Source organism: Triticum aestivum, chromosome 5A, assembly GCF_018294505.1.
Source record: "Triticum aestivum cultivar Chinese Spring chromosome 5A, IWGSC CS RefSeq v2.1, whole genome shotgun sequence".
In the NCBI taxonomy this organism is placed as follows: Eukaryota; Viridiplantae; Streptophyta; class Magnoliopsida; order Poales; family Poaceae; genus Triticum; species Triticum aestivum.
This window is the reverse complement of record NC_057806.1, coordinates 710,712,376-710,723,560: the sequence shown is the minus strand read 5'-3', so window position 1 is coordinate 710,723,560 and position 11,185 is coordinate 710,712,376. Positions and strand designations below refer to the sequence as shown.

Below are 11,185 nucleotides of genomic sequence, written 5' to 3'. Positions count from 1 at the left end.
CCCTTGGAAGTGCATTTGAAGGCAAAAGCATATACTCGCCCTTCGTTCATGCTAGATGACCCGTTGCGCTGATGGCGCAAAGAGCAAGAGTGATCCAAGCGTTCAAACCATGCACGTAAGAATATTTAGAGACCAGTGATCAACAAAAGGCATCAATGTTGTGGTCTTCAAGAGAAGATTGACATCTTTTGTCCCTATTTCCACAACTGATTCAATTGAAGAACTAAATGCAACATCTTAGGGCCATATGCTTAATAGCATAGAAAGGGGAGCACTAATGATCGAAAAGCAAGTGCATATGTGTTTGTAGTGAAAAGAGATGCGTGACAACTATCTCTAATCTCATTATAACGTCACTATGCAATGCAGAAACCATAACCAGAATTATTCATATCTGAAACAAATACCAAACACTAAAATTAAACAAAAACATCATTGCCTAATCAGTTTTTCTAGGTTTACTTTGCTGGCCTAACATGACCCAATCAGAAAATAAGAATGAACTTGCTGGAAGGCTATAGGAAATGATTCGACGTTGAGATATTGATTACGGTTGCAACCCTCATTGTTGCATGTCTCTGCCCTGCCCTCGCCTTGGGACAACCTCCAGTGCAGCCATGCCCTCCCTCGCTTCCGGTGCTCCTGTCAAAAAGCCTTCCCCTCTAAGTGATAAATATGATGATAGAGAGCACAACTACCCGTTGCTAAAAATTGTGCAGCTATAATAGTCAGAAAGACTTGACAACAAAAAGCTGAAGGAACCACATGTTAAAAAAAAGCTGAAGGGGGACTAAAGCACAACTACCCATTGCTGCAACATAGAAACTGGAGATACAACAATATTTTTCTTAGGGTGAAATATTACTCACAACAGCAATATGCAGATTCATTAAAATGGAATGCCATAGTTATCTGTAACATGTAGCAACACTTGAGCTGCAAAATCATCCATTTATCTTGTCGTGAAGGCTACAACTTCGTTACTTGAGAATCTTCATTCATTCCTCCATGCGTGTGCAAATTTCAGTGACTACTGACCCCAGTCTCCAACAGGAGCAGTTAAGAGGGGAAACATTTTTTTCCAACTTGATCACAATAGTTTACGTGCAGCCAACTTTCACTGAGTCTATCTGTTCCCATCTCCCCCTCGAAAAGACATGTTCAAATACCAAACAACAGTGATAGTAAATAGTCACATGCCTCGTTGTTTGTAAGTATCAACGCACTTGTTGCACGAAAGAGCAATGCAAATTAGCAATTTATACTCGTAGACAAGAGTTGAGTGGTGTCCATCCTTGTAGTGGCTAACCAGATTGACCAAGTTCCTGTGATGAACTCTTATTAGATGTAGAGCCTGAAATGCAATTCAGAGTAGTTCTGTCAATAAGTGACCAGAGTGTTTGGAAAAATGGAGAGATTATTTGGGAAAATTGATTTGATCTAGACGGAAGAGAAAAATAAAACATGCATAAGAATAAGAGGAGAGGAGATGAGCGGGAAGAAAGCTAACCTCTGCCAAGAACTCATTAACCCCATGAGATGATGATTCTAAGCGTGTTTTGACTGCAACTGGGGTTCCATCTTCCAAGTAGCCAAAATAGACTACTCCAAACTGACCTTTACCAATGGACATCTCAAAGTTATTTGTGATGGTCGTTCTTTGTAACTGAACTGACAGTTACCGATTGCATAGAGACAACATCTCTATTATCTTCTTTTGAGTTATTTCCATTCAACGGTCCGACAGAAGGATCCGCATAGGTGTACTATACTATTAGCAACCAAGAACACGACTCACTATATTTTCTTGAACAATAATTAGACAAGTACTCGGTTTACAGTCAATAGAAATCACCATTTTCAGTTATTCTTGCAAAGGCACAGGGTAACAATTACGACCACAACCAAAAGTACAGAAAATACAACGGTAGCCATTCGAAGCCAATATAAATGAGCTCCCGGATGGTGGCGTCGACGGCGTCAAGTTTGGCTTTAGGCGTGAGCATCTTCACCTCCTACACGATCAACCTCTACTTATAATAATCCGAAGATTGGGGTCATAGCGGACGCAACCGAGTTTGTGCCGCTGCAACAACTATATCTACTTCATCAATTAAAATTACTTTATCAATTAAACATACTTCATTGATTAGAAAGTGAAAACAAACAGTCTGCATTGGACATGTAAAAATTCTCTTCATATATCTCAAGCTGTTGCACCATATAAAAAGAAATGTTATAAGTAAACTGAAGGGTGAGTTTGTATGTTGATGCGTCCCTGATGAGATAATTTGGCTCAAATGGCAAATACAGATCAAGAAACTGAGCATACAAAATTTTATAGCTCAAGGGCCTATAAAATGCCACCATACTCTAGCATGCTTGAAAAAAATATACTTAATCAATGTGACAATATCCGGTCCTTGTAGAACGGAACTAATTCTATACATATTACCCAAACACAGGGCATCAATGTTATGTATAAGAGAATAATTGACAATCGATGAATGTTGGAGGTATAGCAATGCTATGTTTGGAAAGCCAGAGATTGGGGCAAAACAGTCATTGGCAGCAAATAATGAGGCGCCTTAAAAAGTATTTCTACATACTCAACTTCATCATGATCTTCTGTTACTATTGGCACCGTAACAAACAAACAAATTGTCCTTTTTGGAGAATTAAAGGAAATCTATAGTAATTTTATAATACGGAAGTTCATAGCAATCAAACATCAAGATGCAAGCTTGCCATTTTAAAATATATACACCAGTACACCATGGCTATTTTAGATATTCAGTTATATTCAAAAAAGCATGACGCGCGTTCAACTTGTTACTGAAAAGGATCTCACCTTGTTCCAGCAGAACATGTAATGATCCATAATAAATATAATAAATGTTCACTGAGTTCATTGGTTCAGGTATCGTGGTTCCACATGACGGTGATGCATAAGAACGTTTCTTTTTTGAGAATTTAGTAGCAAACCTGCAATGCACAAAAAGATCAAATGGTTAGCAAACCTGCTGTTCGTCCTGAAGCTAGTTTAGTAAGAGAGAACATTTAGCAACAAAAGTATAAACTTCTTTTAGAAGCTTGCAGCGAGCATGCAATGCATTGCAATGAATAATATTAAAAAACATGAGGCGTGTGTTTAGATGGTTACTGGAAAAAGGACCTCACAATGTTCCAACAGAACATGTAGTGATCTATAAACATAGTCGATGTTATCTGGATTCCTTGGTTCAGATCTCATGGCTCAACAGGACGGTGCTGCAAAAGCATGATTTTTTTGAGAAATTAGTACCAAACCTGCAATGCAATCAGATTGTCAGCAAACCTGCCATACGCCCCGAAGATAGTTTGCGGCTATTGTTATAGCATAAACAAAAGCAGAAGGGAATGCCATAGTTAAATGACAACTTAATGTTCAAACATCACACCAACGATAGGTAGAAATACAGAGTGTATCTGTAACAGTACATGTCCCCAATGACAGACTGAGTCATGTTCCTCCACTTCTTCAAGTTTCTTGCAATTTCACCTATTTTTCATTGCTTCAATATTAATTATCAAGGGAATGGGACTATGATGAACAACCGAGCACTAAAGTTTAATACGAACAGCCTTCCACAAAGCAGATTGAAGGTATACAAGCACAAACAGCACACATGCATGTAATATTTTGATGGACTTATATTATGTATTTAGTTATCAAATTGCACCTTAATGCAACTATATCGGCCATGGGTCTCCTCCTTTTTGAAAAGCACCCAGAAAACTGGATATAAAAATAACATGTATAGATCCATACGGAAAGCAAACAGAAAACTAATGTAAACTAACTTATCTGAAAAGGAGAAAAAGCAATATTCAATTCAGTTGTTTGTTAATCGCTCTGTACCAAAGAGTGTTGGAAATGAGACATATAAAGGACGCTATGCTACCCGCCCTCCTGGAGGCATTGCGCGCGCTAGCGATTCTGGATCGAACGATGCATTTACTGTATTGCTTTTTACCTTGGTGGCAGCTGGTAAACCGTCCGTCTCTTGTGCACGCACAGGCTTGGGCTGACACTGCATGACCGGTGGGCTCGTTCGTCGGTATGACCAAGGAGCAGTGTGTGGGTTGTGCGGGCACCGCGTCACGGGTGGCTGCTGCTTGGTCGAACAGGTGAAAACCTAGCACACGACGCACATGACTTTCCTCCTCCTCACTTTTACACCCTCGTCCTGCCCGCCGCCGCCGCCATCTCCTCCTCTTCCCCTCTCGTAGCGCCTCCGCCTCGCCTTCCCCACACAACCAGCGAGGGGCATGGTTCCAGATCGGGCATTGCCATGGAGAGCAGGAGCGGCCGGACGGTTGGGCTGAAGGAGTAGGGGAGGCCTGCGGTGGGGGGAAGGAGCAGCAAGCCTGAGATGAGGAGAAGCCGGCGATGGCGATAAGAAGCACCGGTGGCAGCGCTCCGTCCGGGCGGCCCTCTCCATTTTCCCTGCAGCTCCATGAACGATGACGGGCAGGAGGAGTAGGCCGACCCTGGTTTGTCATTGAGGCCCTTTTGACGCCGCGGGCCATGGGATTCCGCCCTTCTCAACCCGAGGGCGCCTCCCCTTCCCCACCCATGGCTTCCAGTGAAGCTCGGCTACAGGTGAGGGTGTCTCTTTCCTTTCTCTTCTCTTATCACCACTGCGCTGCCTCCTCCTCCCCTCCACTTCTCCCATCCTCCTCTGCCCCAGCGCGTGGTCTCCGTCGCTAATCTCTTTCTTTCAGCTTACCTCAGGGGGCCCCTCCATGGTGCTCGTCGATCTGGACAAGGGGAGCAGCAGCGACAGCTCCTTTCTTCGCACGCAACAGCACGTAAACCGGACCAAATCCACCTTCTCCGATCTTGTTGGATTCACTAAAATTACCAGTGGCAGCTTTACTGCGGTCCAGTGAGATTACTTTGAGTCCATTGCTTTTTCCATCCTCTGTTTCATCATTGAAAGGAATCGAATGTGAGATATTGAGCATGCCAGCACTTTGCTGAGATCTGGTAGATGAACGTCTTGTGCTCCCCTGCAAAAAAAAGGAAAATTTTCTTGACAGCCAACTTCTATGCACTGCATCTGCCATGGAATAGTAATTATAGCACTATCCTTGCCTCCAAGAGTCCATTTATATTAGAAACTGAGACTAATTACTATAGCTATCAATTCACAGCTAGATCCATTTTAGCTGAGTTCACAACAGCTTCACAACAAATTTTTTTGGTTTCTCCAAGGAACAAGTCCGTTTCATCCCGCAACGCCTTACCATCAACTGAGGACGCTTGATTATCATTCGGCGAATCAGCATCTAATCTATCTTCTGTAGGATTAGCATTTTCTTCAAAACAATTAGAGTGAGTAGTAGCTGCTATATTCCTGAAACATTGTTCCGCAAGAAACAGAGGTTAACATCTTTCCATGTCGATGACAAATTTCACAGGATGGCTGATAACTAACAGAATTTCAAAAATATGAACTAAGCATACTGATTAGAAGTTGATCCATGGTATATGTGTTCAGCAAGTTGATCATTCCGATCTTGAGCATGTTGAGGGAAAGTGTTCCTATCTGCTTCCTGAAAACACGAATAATCATACGCAATGCTACAACGTAAAACAAGCTAATTACAGGACCATGATCATACCATATTGTAAGATGAGGAAGGGTTGTTTTTTGACAGAGTTGCTTGTTGATGATTGGGATTATATATGTTTCCAGGTTGAGGTATATTGCCTAAACTGTCCTGCATCAGTATAATCAATCAAATAATTCAGTAGATTCTGATGTTACTAATAAGTAATAATAGCATTCAATATACAGATGGTAAAATAGCTGTTGTAACTTGTAACAGACAATTAAAGACGCAAGTACATGCAGTCATGCAGAGTCATACATAAGATATTCAGCAGATCAAAGCGAAGTACTCCCTCCGTCCGAAAATACTTGTCATCAAAATGGACAAAAAGGGATGTATCTAGAACTAAAATACATCTAGATACAACCTCTTTTATTCATTTTGATGACAAGTATTTCTGGACGGAGGGAGTACTTTGATAAGTATTTTTTCAGATGACTGACGTCTAGGAGAAACTAGGCATGAGTTATAATAAGATAGAGCTGAGGAGCTAACCCAGGCTGCCTAGCCCACCATTCATGGTGCTAGACAGTAAGCCCCTTTGGTTTTAACTATTAGGATCCCATGGTTATGGGAGTGAAGAAGATATCACTTTACGGATTTGATTTAGTTGTTTGTTATTATGTACTCGTGTTGGATGTTCTAGAATCAAACAAATTTATGGTTTCCTTCCCTTTTTTATACATAGTATTTATCTGGAATTTTGGTTTTTGCGCATTGAATATGCAAGTTTACACATTTAGTTTCCAAGTTTATTCTGAAGTAGTACAATCTCCAATTGAAGTAATTTATTAAGCTAGCTCCAAGCAGTACATGAACAAGAAACTTCAATTCTTTTGCACCCTCCATCAGCCTTAAGAAGTACTATCTCCAACTTTAATTTGTCTAGCTACAAAAACTTATTCTGAAGTGATGCTCATGTTGCTTCCCATTGCGAGCACTCGCTTCATGTGCAGATTGCAGTCACAATGACAAGCTGTCCGACCATGTCTGCAAGGCCAAAGCAGAAGAGTTGAAGGAGATCTTATGGTAAGAAGAAAAATAAATGCTACAATCCCTCTTTTGGTTTGTATCGTTCAGTAGTACTTTGACTCCATGTTTTCTTCAATTCCTGTGATGATAGGATCAAGGTAAGTATGGAGAGAGAAAGGTTGAAGACGTGCAATGGAAAATTGTTATTAGACTTGCTTAAGAATTGCCTTTTTGTTATTTGATTACTTGGCATGCTTAAACCCAGTAACTCGATTCTCTCTAAACGCTCCTAAGCCTTTGTGAGGTGTTACTTGAGATCTTCTATCTTAACCAAGAATTGAAGAAAGCATGAGACACAACCAAGAATTTATTTTACACCACACCTTTGCTGTCATTTATTTTGCTCGGTGGCCCTGCCAGACATCAAGACTATTTATATGTTCTGTAGTTATTTCAAGAGTTTTTTGTAGGAGTTTGAATGGCATAGTCTCCCTATTTGTGTGTGCGTGTGTGCGCGCGCGCACGTGTGTGTTCGTCGCTGCGCATCTTTGCCGTTCCAGCTGCTCTGTTTCACTCTAAACACCATGAAGTTTATTTCAGGCTAGAATATGTGTTGTCATTCTTTTTTTTAATGAGTTTCTTGAGTTGATCTAACCTGAACCTTGAGAGTTCTAACTTGACCATGCAGAGTTAGCAAACTGAAAGATTGTGAGAAGATGTAAGTTGGCATCTTCGAGTTGCTTCCAGTGTCTAAATTTCAATGTCAGTTCTAGAGTTTTTCGAGCACGCAGATTTTCTATTTGTTTAGGCTACGGTTCCAGCAATTTATAGCAGTGGTTTCATTTTTGTTGTGTTTTCCAGAGGCTAGAACTTTGATGGATAGTTGTTAGTGTGATTCTATGGATACAGAGCACAGGTAAATCACTTCTCATCGCCCTGTTTTGTCAGTATCGATAGTCTATTATCTTAGTATACAATGCATTTTTCATATACAAGATTTGACCGAATGGTTCTGATGCCACAAAGTGACCGTGCTTTGTTAGTACATCTGTGAATACTTATGGTTTATTCAAGACACATTCAGTTTCTTTTTCCTTCGCAAATAGTCTGTAGATGTAGCGTTGGTCTGAGCCACTAAAGTGTCGTATACTATTTCCCGCCTGCTCATTTTCTGAGAACACTAACTGCTAGCTTATACATCTTCTTGTCGAGTTAACAAGTTAATATATTTGTACATCTCTGAAAAAAATACAGTAAACACCCATCCTGAAGTTAGAAGTGCTTGCTGAATAAGTGTATAGTTTAGAAATGAACTCCATGGATGCTATTGTTCATGGTGCTTGAATATGAATTGAATAAGGTGCTGTAATTTTAATTTAATTTGACGGTAATCTTTGGATAAAAGACATCCTTTTGGAAACTTGATAGTGTTTATTAGTTACATTGCCATATTTTAGTTTTATTAATTGCTGTCCCAGTAGATGCCATCATATCATGCATGTTCTTTCAATCTACTCTTGATATTGTTTTGCCTCTTTTTTTCGTGCCTATAGAGTTATATTGTGTTTACTGAGATGAGTTTTTTCATAGCATAGTTTTTATTAGGTCTTTCGGTTTGGTCAACTAACAATAGTCATGCCTCTAATCTTCCTCGGCTCTACTTTTTATGCAGGTTCAACTTAAAGGAGGCACGAGTTAGTGGAAGCCATGTCGAAAAAATTTGAGCCTACGATAATTCATGAAATTTTATTATGAAGCACTTATTTGAAACATAATCTGGTTGATTGCCCCCTATATAGTTTGATTTAAGCTATGAATCCATACTGATACTGAAATATGAATGCCCTCTTTGGCTGATAGGGTTATGTTTTATGCAGACATAATATTTGCTAAATTGATTTTATGGATCTATCACCTCAAATAAGCTTCTCTTTCTTTCTTTCTCTTTCAAACGATTTAAGGTGCTGACCTATGCACTACAATATCCACATAATACCAGGTTCTAATTGGCTTTTTGCGCCATGGGCGCAACGAGTCATCTAGTAAAAAGAAAGGAGAAAGCAGGGAAGATGCCACCATGAGAACCAAATCGATCCAGAATATGTTTTCCTCATGTCAGTCTCCTCCCTCCTCCGTGGCTAATACTCCTCATGCTGGCCAAAACAACAAATCAAAGCATCAAAGTTAGAAACTAAAGAGAGAGAGAGAGACGGTAGGGAAGATACCACAGAGAAAAACTAAATCGAACCACCATACTCTGTTTTTAGCAAGCACCATACTAAGACTAAATATGTTAAAGAAAAATAGGAAAAAGAATATACTATATACTCACCGCTACCATTCTTTGTAATCCCCCCCAAAAAATAACACTCTTCTCTCCCCCTTAGAAATAGCCTGATGCCAAAGGGATCATAGTTAAGCACTATAGTGTAATAACAGTGAAAATATTTACTGAAGTATCAAAAGCACCATACCTAGGGAAGGGAAATCTGTGCAAATTTGACATAAGAGAGTGTAGACTTGTCTTGAATAAAACAATTATATGAGATGTGCCTTCTTCCTATTGCCATTCAGTCAACCATGTCGCCACTGTCCTCACAAACTGGAACTCCCCTGCCTCCCTTTTCCACTCATACATGACCAAAGAAAACCATGAACATAGCCAAACCAGATCAGATCCGGGCTCAATTCACGCAAATGCATATACAAAAATCTTAAGAATGCACAAAGAGCTTTTAGATATGCACCACCTGGGGGCATTCATAGAAGGTGAAGTTTTGAGATAAACTTGGAAACTAAGCATCTGAGATCAGTAATAATAACATAAAGAAAATCCATAATCTAATTAATTAGTCAGTAAGAGAACGATCTATGTGAGCCACCTTTAATCAATGAATTAGGGAGAGCTTCCATGTTTGCTTTTAGCAAGTTCAGAAAATGCTTTGCTGTACTGTTCGGCAATGCTCAGGCTGGCAGCCTACAAATTAGAAGCAGACATATATGTTTTGTTAGGCAAAAAGGAAAAAGACAATCAAAATCTTATTTGAAGGAACAACTCCTCCATCGAGATTTTACAAGAAATATGTGATACCTTGGTGTTGCGTTCAGATTTAAACTACTCAGAGACCTGGTGCCCACACTGTAAAACAAACTAATCCGTCAGCACTGATGGAGAGCAACACGGGTTGGGAGTGAGTCGCCACCGTCGGTTACGCTGTGAGCGTCCGCGGGCTAAGAGCATCATGGCCAGGCTGAGCTGTGCATAGTACGACGGTGTGGGGCGACGAAGATCAGGAGCAGTGTAGCTTGGGAGAGGGCCGCTGCTATCGGCGGCTTGAGGGCGTCATGGCTGGGCCGCTGGAAGAAGCCGAAGCGACTCATGTCTGACGCATTCGCCAGCACTGTCGCCTGTTGTGGCTGCTGCTCTCCTCCTTCCGTCGATGACGAGGGAGCAGGTGTCTTGACTGCAATCTATATCTGCAGTTGAACATTATTACTTCAATGCAAACAAAAACAAAGAAAGGTATCCAAGTAGAACAATTATCTTTCTACAACCATCATTTCTATCTTCCAACAGAATGAGAAAATATCTTGAATTAAAGTAACAATGATCTTGAAGCAAAATGCATGAAGTTGGTGTCAACCTGATGCATGTAACAGATACTGGATCCTCTCTCGTTTGGTATTCCCTCACAGCCTTACTGAACTTTCATCAAACACCTTGCAGGCATAGATAAAAAAGTATTTGCACATGTAAATAGATGAGCTGAAGAGAAAGGGCAGGAGGCAAGGGGGAAAGCCAGGTGTGGCATCTTGTGCTTTTCCATGGCCGCCTGCACCTCGGGGCGGCAGCTGCCCTCTGACAGAGAGAGGGAGAGATGTAGAGGGATAGAGAGAGGGACTCAGCAACGCGTGGAGCTTGGCAGCCAAAACGGAAGGGAAGCCGGCCCCAATGACCTCCTCCGCCTTCTATGCTAGTCACCACCACTCGCTCCCGCGCGAGATGCAGGAGAGCGCACACGAGGCAGCCGCAGTTCGGCCTCTCCATCTTCTCCGGCCGCTGCAAACCATGGTGGAAGGTGGGCGGACGAGCTCCTCTCCATCTTCTCCGCCCGCTGCGGGGAGAGAAGGTTACGGGCAGGTCGAGATGGAGCAACGCCGGTCGCCTCCGGATGCGGCGGCTCTAGCGAGATGGGAAGAGTGGAGTAGAGAGCGCCGAGCGGGGAAGGAGGGACGCGGGGACCGCTCCGACCCGGCCGCCCTCCATGGGGTCGCCGCCGAGGCGCGCGGATGGAGGAGGAGACGAGGACGCGGCGGCGCGGATGGAGGAAAGACTAAAATGCCCTCAGCGGGATGCAGAATTTACAAACGGTGGCATAGCGATTATATGGGGCGACGTGGAGGGCGTGGTCGTGACTACGAGTCTAGGAGGGTTTATATGTTCAATTTCAGCTCTTTCTATCTTGCTTCGTTTTATCATTTTCTTGTTTCAAGGATCAAGTTGGATTCTCATCTAATTCAGCCGTTCAGCACAAAAGAATAGTGTACACTA

The 11,185-nt window shown here is 41.8% G+C and overlaps 1 long non-coding RNA gene across 2 annotated transcripts; it reads right to left on the bottom strand.

Annotated features, from left to right (window-relative positions):
• Positions 1-320: 320 nt before the first annotated feature.
• LOC123106201 (uncharacterized) lies at positions 321-10,972 on the bottom strand. Of its 2 annotated transcripts, none has more exons than XR_006451240.1 (11): positions 10,278-10,972; positions 9,725-10,110; positions 9,516-9,610; positions 9,108-9,254; positions 8,966-9,027; positions 8,710-8,786; positions 3,181-3,309; positions 2,852-2,985; positions 1,511-2,015; positions 870-1,354; positions 321-642 (listed from the first exon to the last, which is right to left on the bottom strand). It is a non-coding gene; the product is annotated as an uncharacterized lncRNA (long non-coding RNA). The 2 variants fall into 2 exon arrangements; XR_006451239.1 differs by having other exon boundaries at positions 1,511-2,095; positions 10,278-10,971.
• Between the last annotated feature and the right edge of the window lie 213 nt (positions 10,973-11,185).